This window comes from Orcinus orca, chromosome X, assembly GCF_937001465.1.
Source record: "Orcinus orca chromosome X, mOrcOrc1.1, whole genome shotgun sequence".
Taxonomy (NCBI): Eukaryota; Metazoa; Chordata; class Mammalia; order Artiodactyla; family Delphinidae; genus Orcinus; species Orcinus orca.
In genome coordinates this window covers 56,436,815-56,453,091 of record NC_064580.1, presented here as the reverse complement: position 1 = coordinate 56,453,091, position 16,277 = coordinate 56,436,815, and the positions used below count along the sequence as shown (strand labels likewise).

The following is a 16,277-nucleotide window of genomic DNA, read 5'->3' as shown; positions in this document are numbered from 1 at the left end:
AAGAAATAGAAGCTGATTAAGTCCCAGAAGACAGTTGCCACTACTCAGATAAATTGACATGTGAATGTTCAAAGTCTAATATTCCAAAGAAAGTATTATAAAAATGAGGTTGCTTTTCATTAAAATACAGCTGTAGTTTTTTCCTAGCAATGTAAGAAATTCTGAAAGCTAGGAAGATGACACAAAAGCCTAAATATCAGTCATTCTTCAGACTTGTGTTTCAGTATAGGATAAGAAGTTCCCTTATGCTACCTAACAAAACAGTGATGAGTGATATTTTAAGCCCAAGAAGAGGCTTACTATATACCAAGTATTGCTGCTAGACTACAATTATGTAAGGGATGAGCTTCACATCCCAATCAGGGCGTTTAAAAGCAGTGTTCAAAAACAGAAATAAGACAGAATCTCTCTCGATGTCTTTGGAAACAACTACCTTCCCGAGGGAAGACACAAAAGGAAAACTAAGCTTCTTAACACATGAGGAAACAGAAATGCTTCAGAAATAGCATTTTTATGTATACATATTCTAGCTGACAACTATGGGTATACTTTTATCCTTTACTTGCTTAGTTTCTGTGAACTAAAAATCTGTGTTTGTGTTCGTGAATCCAGATTCCTACATGAGCTTAAAGAAATAGGATTGGTAAACCATATATATTTTCCACAAATAATTCAATACCCCACATTATACTCCTATTGCCATCTTTTTCTGACTCCCTATTGATCAGTCTGCTAGACTGCATCTGGAAAGTAGCATTTCTGTTCTTTTCAAATAGTGTATGTTACTGATTGTTATTTTGGCACCTCTGAATTAGTTATACAGTAACAGTTGTGATTTTTCTTACATTAAAAATACATACATAGACATAATACATCCAATTCTTGATTATTCAGGAGGAGATGATCTAGTTGGCCATATCTCAAAGTCCCTTTGTTTCTCTTTCTTTCCCATACTGCTTGCCTCAAAGTCTTTTCCAGAGTTAGCAGGACACGAAAAGGAGATGAAACTCAAATCAGTTAATTTTACTCCCACTCAATAATCCTCGGAAAAGATATAGTGGATATAGAAGAAATCTGAAATTATTGGTTAAAGGCTTGAGGATTACATATAGATTTAAATTGTCCATGCTTTCCCACTTGTACCCTAGAGTAACTTATAAGTTCTATAAAAATAAAGTAAAATAAGCTATTGAGATCTAAGTTCCCAAATTTGAAGATTAGGCTGACTATTATTATGCACCAATTTAATACTTTGTAGCAGTCAAATATTTTGCTTTATTGCTTATTTATTCTGGTGATTTTCAACTCTCTTTTCAGAGGTTATTTTAATACCTTTGGGGCTTTTGGTCTTGCTTTGCTTTTTTTTTTTTTTTTTTGAGTTTTTATTTTCTAATAGATGGTCTCTGAAAGATGATTGCATTGGAGAATGGGATGACTGACCAGGAGAAGAAAGTACGGAATTTCAACATTCATTCTTCAGCAAGGGGTAAGCCAACCTTCTGGAAAATATTAAGCATAAGGTATGGGAACTGTTACCACAAGTTTTTTATAGGATTTTGAACTACAAGAAGTCTTTCCTTGATCTACACATTTTACAATTGTTATAAGTTTTAGGGGTCAAGTTTGTTTAGGGGGCACTTGGGATTGGCCATCTGGAAAACTCATTTGCTAGGTACTTCTTCTAGTTATCTGGAAAGATGACTTTTTTTTTTTTTTTTTTTTTTTTTTTTTTGTGGTATGCGGGCCTCTCACTGTTGTGGCCTCTCCCGTTGTGGAGCAAAGGCTCCTGACGCGCAGGCTCAGCGGCCATGGCTCACGGGCCCAGCCGCTCTGCGGCATGTGGGATCTTCCCAGACCGGGGCACGAACCCGTGTCCCCTGCATCGGCAGGCGGACCCTCAACCACTTGCGCCACCCGGGAAGCCCCATGATGACTTTTTGATATCAATTTATCCAAAGACTTATGACCACCTTACCTGAGGCATATTTTATTATCTTTGCTAATTTTACCATGCAGATGAGGATATAACATTTTAGGAAGTGGATAGAAGAGATAGGATACATTATGAAGTAATGAATTGTATTTTGATATTTTTCTTAATGAGCAAAATATCTTCTGAACCTGACTGTTCACACCCAGAGCTGTTGATTAGTCAAGAAAGAACATAAAAGAGTAACACAGTTTTTCACTTATAAGACATCTATTTACTTTGATATTTTGCATGAACCTTATATACAGATGAAGTCTGTGTTCTGGAACTTCAAGACAAAAGGCAAAATCAAGAAGATTTGGAATATTATTTAGACCAAAGTATGTTTTAGTTTTCAAAGCATGAGTTGTGAACCCCCTAGGAGTCTCCAAAACATTTTCAGGGGATCTGTGAGATCAGAACTATTTTCATAATAACACCAAGCATTATTATTATTTTAAATATTTATTTATTTATTTGGCTGTGCTGGGTCTGAGTTGTGGCATGCAGGATCTTTGTTGCCACGTGCGGGATCCTTTAGTTGCATCATGTGTGTTCCTTTAGTTGCAGCATGCATGCTCTTAGTAGCAGCATATGGGCTCTTAGTTGTGGCATGCAGGATCTAGTTCCCTGACCAGGGATCAAACCTGGGTGCCCTGGATTAAGAGTGCAGAGTCTTAACCACTGGACCACCAGGGAAGTCCCCCAAGACATTATTAATAGCCGTTTTTACTCTCATTCTCTCATAAGCACAGTGGAATTTTCCCAAAGATACATGATGTCTGATGATGTCATCATTCTAATTTAATATATAATGGGTATATAATTGTAATTTGTAAAACAATTTATAAATATTTAATATGTTAGTTTTAAACTGTTATATGGTAAATACTGATAGATATAACCCATATAGACAAAAGCTCTTTGGGATCCTATAATTTTTTAAAAGTGTAAAATTGTACTAAGTCTAAAGAGTTTGAGAAGCACTGACATAGACCAAACTTGATTCACAAAGCATTATTTTTCATAATACAAAAACACCATGGTCTTTGTTTTAGCTGTGATGACCATGGAATGGCCTTCTCCATTATGTGAGGTAGGAGAACGAAGAAGAAAACTAAACTAAGATGAACCAGTATCCAATGCCATTGAAAAAAGAGCCATGCACAGATACACCTGAGTCTACTTTACATCTTGTTTGGCTCATTCAGAGTAATATTCAGAGTAGTATTTAGACATATGAACTGACCAATATTTACTTTGAATTTTCAGCTTCCACATAGATAATAATGGCTCTTATATCCTGTTAGTATAAGTGATGATCTTAGTAGTTTAAAGGGGATATCATATTTTTCTTCTAATTTTTAGGGAAGAAAACCTTCAGCTGCTTTTTCTACTATGGTGTCACCTTTTTAGTTTTGCATCTATTGGCTCAGCAAACATTGAGGAAAATGGTACATACCACCCATAAAAGAAATGATCAGATCTGGTTTAAAAGATGACAGACAATTTCGTCATTATCACAGAATCAAAATAGGCATCTGGCTTATTCCAAATGTGATTGATCCCTCTTCTGGATCCTGATACAATTTATTTTCTCTGCTGCTCATTTGTGATTTATAACATACTGCTTTTCACAGCTAGTTATTTTTTTAAATATATAAATATTTAAACTTCTCTCCTGATCTGTTAACCACATGAGGGATTTTTGACAGGTAGTTCATTCTTTAAGCACTTTTAGAGAAGATGAAAACAAGTTGGAAGTCCCAATTTCCATTTCTCAAATTTCAACTTGAGTGACATAAAATCTGTAGTTCCTTGCTTGCTAGAACCAAAGTTTATTCACTTTAGTGACACTACATAAAGCATCAATTTAGAGTCACTGATAATGTGGTGTGTTGCTTTTTCTCTTATCTGTATTACATTTTTAATTAAAGGTTTTACTGTGCTTATACTGTGAGATTCTGAGAGAATAACTCATTTTTTTAGATCTATTAAATATAGTGGTAATGGACCTTAAAGTCATGCCCAAACGATGCAGATCCAAATAATTAAAGCCAGTTTAGTCACCAACTATGAAAATAATTACAACATTGCTTTTATTTACATTTTTTGGTTTTTTTCTTTTTAAATTTTTTTATTGAAATATAATTGATTTGCAATATTATATTAGTTTTGGGTGCACAGCACAGCAATTCAGTATTTTTACAGATTATACTCTATTAAAAGTAAGTAAAAGATAATGGCTATAATTCCCTGTGCTATATGATATATCCTTGTTAATTACCTATTTTATACATAGTAGTTTATAGCTCTTAATCCCATATCCCTAACTTGACCATCCCCCTTTCCATCTCCCATCTGCTAACAACTAGTTTGTTTTCTATAAATGTGAATCTGTTTCTTGCTTTCTATATACATTTGTTTGTATTATTTTTAAAATTCCATATGTAAGTGATATTATACAGTATTTCTCTATCTGACTTATGACACTGAGCATAATATTCTCTACATCCATCCATGTTGATGCAAATGACAGAATTTCATTGTTTTTTATGGCTGAGTAATATTCCATTGTGTATATACACCATATTTTCTTTATCCATTAATTTGCTGATGGAAATTGTGTTGCTTCAATATGTTTCCAATTGTAAATCAATTTTGGGGTGCATGTATGTTTTTGAATTAGTGTTTTCATTTCTTTTGAATCCATACACAGGAGTGAAATTTCTGGATCATATGATAGACAGGAGTGAAACTTCTGGATCATATGATAGTTCTATTTTTAGTTTTTTGAGAAATTTCCATACTGTTCTCCATAGTGGCTGCACCAATTTACGTTCTCACCAATGGTGTACATGTGTTCCCTTTTCTCCACATGCTTACCAATATTTGTTATTTGTGGACTTTGAAACTAGCCATTCTGACAGATGTGAGGGGATATCTCATTGTTGTTCTGATCTACATTTCTTTAATGCTTAGTGGTGTTGAGCATCTTTAATGTGCCTGTTAGCCATCTTTACATCTTCTTTGGGAAAAATGTCTATTCAGGTGTTCTGCTCATTTTTAATTGGATTGTTTGTTGTTTTGCTATGGAGATGTATCAGTAGTTTATATAATTTGGACATTGACCCCTTATCGGTCATAGCATTTACAAATATTTCCCCCCCGCCATTCAGTAAGTTGTCTTTTCATTATCTTGATGGTTTCATTTGCTGTGCAAAATCTTTTAAATTTAATTAGATCCACTTTGTTTATTTTCCTTTTATTTATTTATCTTTTTTGCCTTAGAAGACAGAACCAAAAAATATTTCTATGATTTATGTCAAAGAGTGTCCTGCCTATGAGCTCTTCTAGGAACTTTTTTTGGTTTCAGGTCACACATTTCAGTCGTTAATCCATTGTGAGTTTATTTTTGTATATGATGTGAGGAATTTCTAATTGCATTCTTTTACAGGCGCTGTCCAATTTTCCCAGCACCATTTATTGAAGCAACTGTCTTTTCTTCATTGTGTATTCTTGCCTCCTTTGCCATAGATTAACTGACCACAGGCATGTGGGTTTATTTCTTGGTTCTCTATTCAGTTCCAGCGATATATGTGGGGTTTTATTTTGTTTTTCTTTTTTTGCCAGTACAGTGCTGTTTTATCTTTTCAAATTTCTTTATTGGAGTATAATTGTTTACAAAGTTGTTAGTTTCTGTTGTACAACAAAGTGAATAAGCTATAACTATACATATATAACCATATCCACTCTTTATTGAGCTTCCTTCCCATCCTCCCTATCCCACCCATCTACGTCGTCACAAAGCATCGAGCTGATCACCCTGTGCTATGCAGCAGGTTCCCACTAACCACCCATTGTACATTTGGTAGTGTATATATGTCAAAGCTACTCTCTCACTTTGTCCCAGCTTCCCCTTCACCCACTGTATCCTCAAGTCCGTTCTCTACATCTGAGCCTTTATTCCTGCCCTGCCACTAAGTTCATCAGTACCGTTTTCTTAGATTCCATATATGTGCATTAGCATAAGGTATTTGTTTTTCTCTTTCTGACTTACTTCACTCTGTATAACAGATACTAGGTCCATCACCCTCACTACAAATAACTCAATTTCATTCCTTTTTATGGCTGAGTAATATTCCATTGTATATATGTGCCACACCTTCTTCATCCATTCAACTCTCGATGGACTTTTAGGTTGCTTCCATGTCCTGGAAATTGTAAATAGTGCTACAACGAACATTGTGGTACATGTATTTTTTGAATTATGGTTTTCTCAGTGTATATGCCCAGTAGTGGAATGGCTGGGTCATATGGTAGCCCTATTTTTAGTTTTCTAAGGAACCTCCATAATGTTCTCCATAGTGGCTGTATCAATTTATATTCCAACCAACAGTGCAAGAGGGTTCCCTTTTCTCCACACCCTCTCCAGTATTTATTGTTTGTAGATTTTTTGATGATGGCCATCCTGACTGGTGTGAGGTGATACCTCATTGTGGTTTTGATTTGCATTTCTCTAAAGATTAATGATGTTAATCATCTTTTCATGTGTTTGTTGGCAATCTGTATATCTTCTTTGCCTATTTGTTTTGTCTATTTAGGTCTTCCACCCAGTTTTGGATTGGGTTTTTTTGATATTGAGCTGCGTGAGCTGCTTGTATATTTTGGAGATTTATCCTTTGTCAGTTGCTTCATTTGCAAATATTTTCTCCCATTCTGAGGGTTATATTTTTGTCTTGTTTATGGTTTCCTTAGCTGTGCAAAAACTTTTAAGTTTCATTAGGTCGCATTTGCTTATTCTTGGGACCATTACTCTACGAGGTGGCTCAAAAAAGATTTTGCTGTGATTTATGTCAGAGTGTTCCACTTATGTTTTCCTCTAAGAGTTTTATGGTGTCTGGCTTTACATTTAGGTCTTTAATCTATTTTTAGTTTATTTTTGTGTATGGTGTTAGGGAGTGTTCTAATTTCATTCTTTTACAGGTAGCTACCCAGTTTTCCCAGCTCCACTTATTGAAGAGGCTCTCTTTTCTCCATTGTATGTTCTTGCCTCCTTTGCCAAAGATAAGCTGACCATATATGCCTGGGTTTATCTCTGGGCTTTCTATCCTGTTCCACAGATATACATTTCTCTTTTTGTGCCAGTACCTTACTCTCTTGATTACTGTGGGTTTGTAGTATAGTCTGAAGTCAGGGAGCCTGATTCTTCCAGCTCCATTTCTCTTTCTCAAGACAGTTTTGTTTATTCAGGGTCTTTTGTGTTTCCATACAAATTGTGAAATGTTTTGTTCTAGTTCTGTGAAAAATGCCATTGGTAGTTTGATAGGGATTGCACTGAATCTGTAGATTTATTTGAGTAGTATAGTCATTTTCACAATGTTTATTCTTCCACTTCAAGAACATGGTATATCTTTCCATCTGTTTGTACCGTCTTTGATTTCTTTTATGAGTGACTTAAAATTTTCTTCATATAGGACTTTTGCCTCCTGAGGTAAGTTTATTCCTAGGTATTTGATTCTTTCTCTTGCAGTGGTAAATGCGAGTATTTCCTTGATTTCTCTTTCTGATTTTTTGTTGTTAGTGTATAGGAAGGCAGGAGATTTCTGTGCATTAATTATGTATCATGCTACTTTACCAAATTCATTTATTAGCTCTAGTAGTTTTCTGGTGACATCTTTAGGGTTTTCTACGTATAGTATCATGTAATCTACAAACAGTGGGAGATTTATTTCTTCTTTTCCAATTTGGATTCCTTTTTTCTTTTTCTTCTCTGATTAGTGTGACTAAAACTTTCAAAACTATGTTGAATAATAGTGGTGAGAGTGGGCACTCTTTTCTTGTTCCTGATCTTAGAGGAAATGCTTTCATATTTTCACCATTGAGAATGATGTTGGCTGTGGGTTTGTCATATATGGCTTTTATTATGTTGATGTAGGTTCCCTCTATGCCCACTTTCTGAAGAGTTATTTTATCATAGATGGGTGTTGAATTTTGTTGAAAGCTTTTTCTGTATCTATTGAGATTATCATAAGGTTTTATACTTCAGTTTGTTAATATGGTGTATCACATTGGTTGATTTTCATATATTGAAGAATACTTGCATTACTTGGATTAACCTCAGTTGATCATGGTGTATGATCCTTTTAATGTGCTGTTGGATTCTGTTTGCTAATATTTAGTTGACGATTTTGTATCTATATTCATCACTGATATTGGCCTCTAATTTTATTTTCTTGTGACATTTTTGTCCTATTTTGCTATCAGGGTGATAGTGGGCTCATAGAATGAGTTTGGGAGTGTTCCTCCCTCTGCCATATTTTGGAAGAATTTGAGGGGGATAGGTGTTATCAATTCTCTAAATGCTTGATAGAATTCACCTGCGAAGCCATCTGGCCCTGGGCTTTTCTTTTTTGGAAGATTTTTAATCATAGTTTCAATTTCAGTGCTTGTGATTGTTCTGCTCTTATTTTCTATTTCTTCCTGGTTCAGTCTCGGAAGGTTGTGTATTTCTAAGAATTTGTCCATTTCTTCCAGGTTGTCCATTTTATTGGCATATAGTTGCTTGTAGTAATCTCTCATGATCTGTTGTATTTCTGCAGTGTCAGTTTTTACCTCTTCTTTTTCATTTCTAATTCTGTTGCTTTGTGTCTTTGCCCTTTTTTTCCTGATGAGTCTGGCTAATGCTCAATCAATCTTGTTTATCTTCTCAAAGAGCAACCTTTTAGTTTTATTGATCTATGGTATTGTTTCCTTCATTTCTTTTTCATTATTTCTGATCTGATCTTTATGATTTCTTTCCTTCTTCTAACATTGAGGGGTATTTTTTCTTCCTGTTTGCTTTCAGTACAAGGTTAGGTTGTTTATTTGAGATGTTTCTTGTTTCTTGAGGTAGTATTGTATTGCTATAAACTTTCTTCTTAGAATGCTTTTGCTGCTTCCCATAGGTTTTGGGTCCTCGTGTTTTCATTGTCATTGTTTTCTAGGTATTTTTTTGATTTCCTGTTTGATTTCTTCATGATCTCTTGCTTGTTTAGTAGTGTATTGTTTAGCCTCCATATGTTTGTAATTTTTACAGCTTTTTTTCCCTGTAATTGATATCTAGTCTCTTAGTGTTGTGGTTGTAAAAGATGCTTGATATGATTTCAATTTTCTTAAATTTACTGAGGCTTGATGTGTGACACAAAATATGATCTATCCTGGAGAATATTCCATGAACACTTGAGATGAAAGTGTATTCTGTTGTTTTTGGATGGAATGTCTTATAAATACCAATTAAGTCCATCTGGTCTAATGTGTCATTTAAAGCTTGTATTTTCTTATTTATTTTCTGTTTGGATAATCTGTCCATTGGTATAAGTGGGGTGTTAAATTTCCCTACTATTACTGTGTTACTGTTGATTTCCCCTTTTATGGCTGTTAGTATTTGCCTTATGTATTGAGGTGCTCCTATGTTGGGTGCATAGATATTTACAACTGTTATATCTTCTTCTTGGATTGATCCCCTGATCATTTTGTAGTGTCCTTCCTTGTCTCTTGTTACAGTCTTCATTTTAAATTATTTTTATATCTGTTATGAGTATTGTTATTCTAGCTTTCCTTTGAGTTCCATTTGTGTGGAATATCATTTTCCATCCCCTCACCTTCATATGTATGTGCCCCTAAGTCTGAAATGGTTCTCTTGTGGACAGCATATATACGGGTCTTGTTTTCGTATCCAATCAGCCAGCCTGTAGCTTTTGGTTGGGGCAATTAATCCATTTTCCTTTAAGGTAATTATTGATATTTATATTCCTATTACCATTTTCTTAGTTGTTTTGAGTTTGTTTTTATAAGTCTTTTCCTTCTCTTGTATTTCCTGCCTAGAGAAATTCCTTTAGCATTTGTTGTAAAGCCGGTTTGGTGGTGCTGAATTCTCTTACTTTTGCTTCTTTGTAAAGCTTTTTTTTTTTTGACTGTCTTTGGAATTCTTCGTTTCATTAAGGTTCTCACAAAATACAAAGCTCAAATGTAACCATCTACGTCCACCAAAAAACAGAATCAAGGAAGTGGTTAGCACACAAACAATGATCTTTTTCATTTTTAAAAATATAAATAACAACGTTCAAGGTTTGACAGTTTTCTCCTGTGTGTGTTTCTCTTTAAGGCTTTATGATGCAGACCCTTAAGTACGCATACCTGTCATCAGGATACACTGCCCACAAGCAGGGAAGGCCACCGTGGGTACATTCCTGAGGGTGACACGCACTTATCCATGTTGCCTCAAGCCTGTGGAAAACTAAAAATCAGACACCCTCCAATCAGTTCGCACAGTTTCATTAATTTTCTTTCTACCACGAAGTGACAATAGAAAGGGGTAAGTTCCCAGCAGCATTCAAGCTCTCAGAAGATCAATCATGAAGGGCGAGAAGGAAAAGACAGGCTTTTTCCTGGATGGAATTTTTTCCTTTTATCCAGAAAAAACCCCATAACCCATGGAGTTTAAAGGCTGGCTTGTACTGAAATGTTTTTCAGATTAAATAGTGTTGAGTAAAGCTTTTGATTTCTCTGTCGTACCTGAATGAGATCCTTGCTGGGTAGAGTAATCTTTGTTGTGAGTTTTTCCCTTTCATCACTTTAAATATATCCTGCCACTCCCTTCAGGCCTGCAGAGTTGGTTCTGAAAAATCAGCTGTTACCTTTGTGCGGATTCCCTTGCATGTTATTTGTTGCTTTTCCTTTGCTGTTTTTAATAATTTTTCTTTGTGTGTATTTTTTGTCAGTTTGGTTAATATGTGTGTCGGCATGTTTCTCCTTCGGTTTATCTTGTGTGGGACTCTTTGTGCTTCCTGGACTTGATTGAGTATTTCCTTTCCCATGTTCAGGAAGTTTTCTACTATAATCTCTTCAAATATTTTGTCAGACCCCTTTTATTTTTCTTCTTCTTCTGGGACCCCAATAATTCGAATGTTGTTGTGCTTAGTGTTGTCCCAGAGGTCTCTGAGACTGTCCTCCATTCTTTTTTTTTTTTTTTTTTTGCTGTACGCGGGCCTCTCACTGTGTGGCCTCTCCCGTTGCGGAGCACAGGCTCTAGACGCGCAGGCTCAGCTGCCATGGCTCACAGGCCCAGCTGCTCCACAGCATGTGGGATCTTCCTGGACCGGGGCACAAACCCGTTTCCCCTGCATTGGCAGGTGGACTCTCAACCACTGCGCAATCAGGGAAGCCCTGTCTTCCATTCTTTTCCTTTATTTTTCTTTATTCTGCTCTGCAGCAATTATTTCCATCTTTCTTTCTTCCAGCTCACATATCCATTCTTCTGACTCTGTTATTCTTCCTTTGATTCCTTCTAGAATAATTTTAATTTCAGTTATTTGTTGTTCATTACTGTTTGTTTGTTCTTTAGTTCTTCTAGATCCTTGTTAAACTTTTCTTGTATTTTCTCCATTCTGTTTCCAAGATTTTGGATCATGTTTCTTTTCATTACTCTGAATTCTTTTTCAGGTATTTTGCTTATTCACTCTTCATTTATTTGTTCTTGTGGGTATTTATCTTGCCCCTTCGCCTGTAAGATATTTCTGTGTCTTCTAATTTTGTCTAATTTACAGTATTTGAGGTCTCCTTTCCCTAGGCTGCAGGGTCGTATTTCCTCTTGCTTCTGTTCGATGACCCCAGTAGTGGGGTTTGTCCACTGTCTTGTGTAGGCTTCCTTATGGGAGGGACTGGTGCCTACGTTCTGGTGCCTGGATCTGAGTCTTTTCCTCTAATGAGCAGGGCTATGTCAGGTGATGTGTTTTGGGCTGTCTGTGAGCTTAGTATGACTTTATGTCATCTGTGTGCTGATGGGTGAATTTGTGTTCCTGTCTTGTTTGTTTTTATAAGTGGAGGGGACTAGTGCCTGTGTTCTGGTGAATGAGGCTGGATCTTGTCTCTCTGGTGGGCAGGTCCACGTCTGGTGCTGTGTTTTGGGGTTTCTGTGGACTTATTATGATTTTTGGCAGCCTCTCTGCTAAAGGGTGGGGTTGTGTTCCTGTCTTGCTAGTTGTTTGGCATAGGGTGTCCAGCACTGTAGTTTGCTGGTCGTTGAGTGAAGCTGGGTGCTGGTATTGAGATGGAGATCTCTGGGAGATTTTCACCATTTGATATTATGTGGACCTGGAAGGTCTCTTGTGGACCAGTGTCCTGAAGTTGTCTGTCCCACCTCAGAGTCACAGCACTGAGTCCTGGGTGCAGCACCAAGAGCCTTTCATCCACACAGCTCAGAATAAAAGGGAGAAAAAGTAGAAAGAAGAAAGAATGAAGAAAGAAAGAAAGAAAGAAGGGAGGGAGAGAGAGAGGGAGGGAAGGATGGAGTGGGGAGGGGGAGAGAAGGTAGGAAGGAAGGAAAGAAGGAGGGATGGAAGGAAAGAAAGAAAGGAAGAAATAAGATAAAATAATGTAAGATAAATAAAATTAAGTTATTAAAATAAATAATTATTAAGAAAAAATAATTTTTTAAGAGAAATAAAAATGGACGGATAGAACCCTAGGACAAATGGTGGAAGCAAAGCTATACAGACAAAATCTCACACAGAAGCATACACATACACTCTCACAAAAAGAGGAAAAGTGCAAAAAATCATAAATGTTGTTCTCAAAGTCCACCTCTTCAATTTGTGATGATTCGTTGTCTATTCATATATTCCACAGATGCAGGGTACATCAAGTTGATTGTGGAGCTTTAATCCGCTGCTTCTGAGGCTGCTGGGAGAGATTTATCTTTCTCTTCTTTGTTCTCACAGCTCCCTGTGCTCAGCTTTGCATTTGGCCCCATCTCTTCGTGTAGGTCGTCGGAGGGCGTCTGTTTTTCGATAATACAGGACGGGGTTAAAGGAACAGCTGCTTCAGGGACTCTGACTCACTCGGGACACGTGGAGGGATTGGTATGGAGTGTGGGGTGAGCCTGCAGTGGCAGAGGCCAGCATGACGTTGCACCAGCCTGAGGCGCACTGTGCATTCTCCCGGGGAAGTTATCCCTGGATCCCGGGACCCTGACAGTGGCAGGTTGCACAGGCTCCCAGGAGGCGGGGTGTGGATAGTGACCTGTGCTCGCACACAGGCTTATTGGTGGCAACAGCAGCAGCCTTAGCATCTCTTGCCCATCTCTGAGGCCCGCGCTTTTAGCTGCAGCTCACACCCGTCTCTGGAGCTCCTTTAAGCAGTGCTCTTAATCCCCTCTCCTCGTGCACCAGGAAACAAAGAGGGAAGAAAAGTCTGTTGCCTCTTTGGCAGGTCCAGACTTTTCCCCAGACTCCATCCCTACTAGCCATGGTGCACTAACCCCTTGAAGGCTGTGCTCATGCAGCCAACCCCAGTCCTCTCCCTGTGTTCCGCCCAAAGCCCGAGACTCAGCTCCCAGCCCCGCCTGCCCTGGCAGGTGAGCAGGCAAGCCTCTCGGCCTGGTGAGTGCCAGTCGGTTCTGATGCTCTCTGCGGGAATCTCTCTGCTTTGTCCTCCCCACCCCTATGGCTGTGCTCTCCTCTGTGGCTCCGAAGCTTTCCCCCTCCACCACGTACAGTCTCCACCCGTGAAGGGGTTTCCTAGTGTGTGGAAACCCTTCCTCCTTCACGGCTCCCTCCCACTGGTGCAGGTCCCATCCCTATCCTTTGTTTTCTATTTATTCTTTTTTCTTTTGCCCTACCCAGGTACGTGGGGACTTTCTTGCCTTTTGGGAGGTCTGAGGTCTTCTGCCAGCATTCAGTAGGTGTTCTGTATGAGTTGTTCCATGTGTAGATATATTTCTGGTGTATCTGTGGGGAAGAAGGTGATCTCCGCATCTTACTCTTCCGCCATCTTCCCCTCGTCCTCCTTTTTCATTTTTAATTTTATTGATTTGAGTCCTCTCCCTCTTTTTCTTTGTTAGTCTGGCTAATGGTTTATCAATTTTGTTTATCTTCTCAAAGAACCAGATTTTAGTTTTCTTGATCTTTGCTATTGTTTGCTTTGTTTCTATTTCATTTATTTCAGCTCTGATATTTATGATTTCTTTCCTCCTACTAACCCTGGGTTTTGTTTATTCTTCTCTCTCTAGTTCCTTTAGGTGCAAGGTTACATTGTTTACTTGAGATTTTTCTTGTTTCTTGAGGTAGGTTTGTATAGCTATAAACTTCCCTCTTAGAATTGCTTTTGCTGTGTCCCAAAGGTTTTGGATCATCCTGTTTTCATTGTCATTTGTCTTTAGGTATTTTTTGATTTCCTCTTTGATTTCTTCAGTGATCTCTTGGTTATTTAGTAACGTATTGTTTAGCCTCCATGTGTTTGTGTTTTTACGTTTTTTTCCCTGTAATTCATTTGTAATCTCATAGCGTTGTGGTCAGAAAAGATACTTGATATGATTTCAATTTTCTTAAATTTATGGTGGCTTGATTTCTGACCCAAGATGTGATCTATCCTGGAGAATTTTCCATGCACACTTGAGAAGAAAGTGTAATCTGTTGTTTTTGGATGGAATATCCTATAAATAACAATTAAATCTATCTGGTCTACTTTGTTATTTAAAGCTTCTGTTTCCTTACTTACTTTCATTTTGGAGGAACTGTCCATTGGTGAAAGTGGGGTGTTAAAGTCCCCTACTATTATTGTTTTACTGTTGATTTCCTCTTTCATAGCTGTTAACAGTTTCCTTACGTATTGAGGTGCTCCTATGTTGGGTACATAGAAATTTATAATTGTTATAACTTCTTCTTGGATTTATCTCTTGATTATTATGTAGTGTCCTTCTTTGTCTCTTTTAGGGTATTTTTTAAAGTCTATTTTATCTTATATGAGTAATGCTACTCCAGCTTTCTTTTGATTTCCATTTGCATGGAATACATTTTTCCATCCCCTCACTTTCAGTCTGTATTTGTCCCTAGGTCTGAAGTGGGCCTCTTGTTGACAGCATATATACGGGTCTTGTTTTTGTACCCATTCCACAAGTCTGTGTCTTTTGGTTGGAGCATTTAATCCATTCATGTTTAAGGTAATTATTGATATGCATGTTTCATAACCATTTTCTTAATTGTTTTGTGTTTGTTATTGTAGGTATTTTTCTTCTCTTTTATTTCCTACTTTTCCTTTAGCATTTGTTGTAGAGGTGGTTTGGTGGTGCTGAATTCTCCTAGCTTTTGTTTGTCTGTAAAGCTTTTGATTTCTCCATCGAATCTGAATGAGATCTTTGCCAAGTAGAGTTATCTTGGTAGTAGGTTCTTCCCTTTCATCACTTTAAGTGTATCATGCCACTCCCTTCTGGCTTGTAGAGTTTCTGCTGAGAAATAAGCTGTTAACCTTATGGGAGTTCCCTTGTATGTTATTTGTTGTTTTTCCCTTGCTGCTTTCAATAATGTTTGTTTCTCTTTCATTTTTGCCAATTTGAGTTTTATGTGTTTCAGCCTGTTTCTCCTTGGTTTTATCCTGTATGGGACTCTCTGTGCTTCCTGGACTTGAGCGGCTATTTCCTTTCCCATGTTAGGGACATTTTTTACTATAATCCCTTCAAATATTTTCTTGGGTCCTTTCTCTCTCTCTTCTCCTTCTTGGACCCCTATAATGTGAATGTTGTTGCATTTAATGTTGTCCCAGACGTGTCTTATGCTGTCTTCATTTCTTTGCATTTTTTTTTCTTTAGTCTGTTCCACAGCAGTGAATTCCAACATTCTGTCTTCCAGGTCACTTATCCATTCTTCTGCCTCAGCTATTCTCCTATTGACTCCTTTTAGTGTAGTTTTCATTTCAGTTATTGTATTGTTCATCTCTTTTTGTTTGTTAATTCTTCTAGGTCCTTGTTAAACAGTTCTTGCATCTTCTAGATCTTTGCCTCCATTCTTTTTTCGAGGTCCTGGATCATCTTCACTCTCATTATTCTGAATTATTTTTCTGGAATGTTGCCTATCTCCACTTCACTTAGTTGTTTTTCTGGGGTTTTATCTTCTTCATTTTTCTGGTACGTAACCCTCTTTCTTTTCATCCTGTCTATCTTTCTGTGAATGTGTTTTTTGGTTCTACAGGATGCAGGATTGTAGCTCTTCTTGCTTCTGCTGTCTGCCCTCTGGTGGATGAGGCTATCTAAGGGTCCTGTGTAAGTTTCCTGATGGGAGGGACTGGTGGTGGGTAGAGCTGGGTGTTGCTCTGGTGAGCAGAGCTCAGTAAAAGTTTAATCTGCTTGATTGCTGATTGGTGGCCCTGGGTTCCCTCTCTGTTGGTTGTTTGGCATTAGGCAGCCCAACATTGAAGCGTACCCAGGCTCTTTGATGGGACTGTTGTCAGACTCTGGTAGGGTTCACACCAAGGAGTACTTCCCAGAACTTCTAGT

General features: G+C 37.5%; 1 non-coding gene across 1 annotated transcript; it reads right to left on the bottom strand.

Moving 5' to 3' along the window:
* Positions 1-2,595: 2,595 nt before the first annotated feature.
* On the bottom strand, positions 2,596-2,668 carry TRNAK-CUU (transfer RNA lysine (anticodon CUU)). The gene has a single exon. It is a non-coding gene; the product is annotated as a tRNA-Lys (tRNA).
* Positions 2,669-16,277: the final 13,609 nt, after the last annotated feature.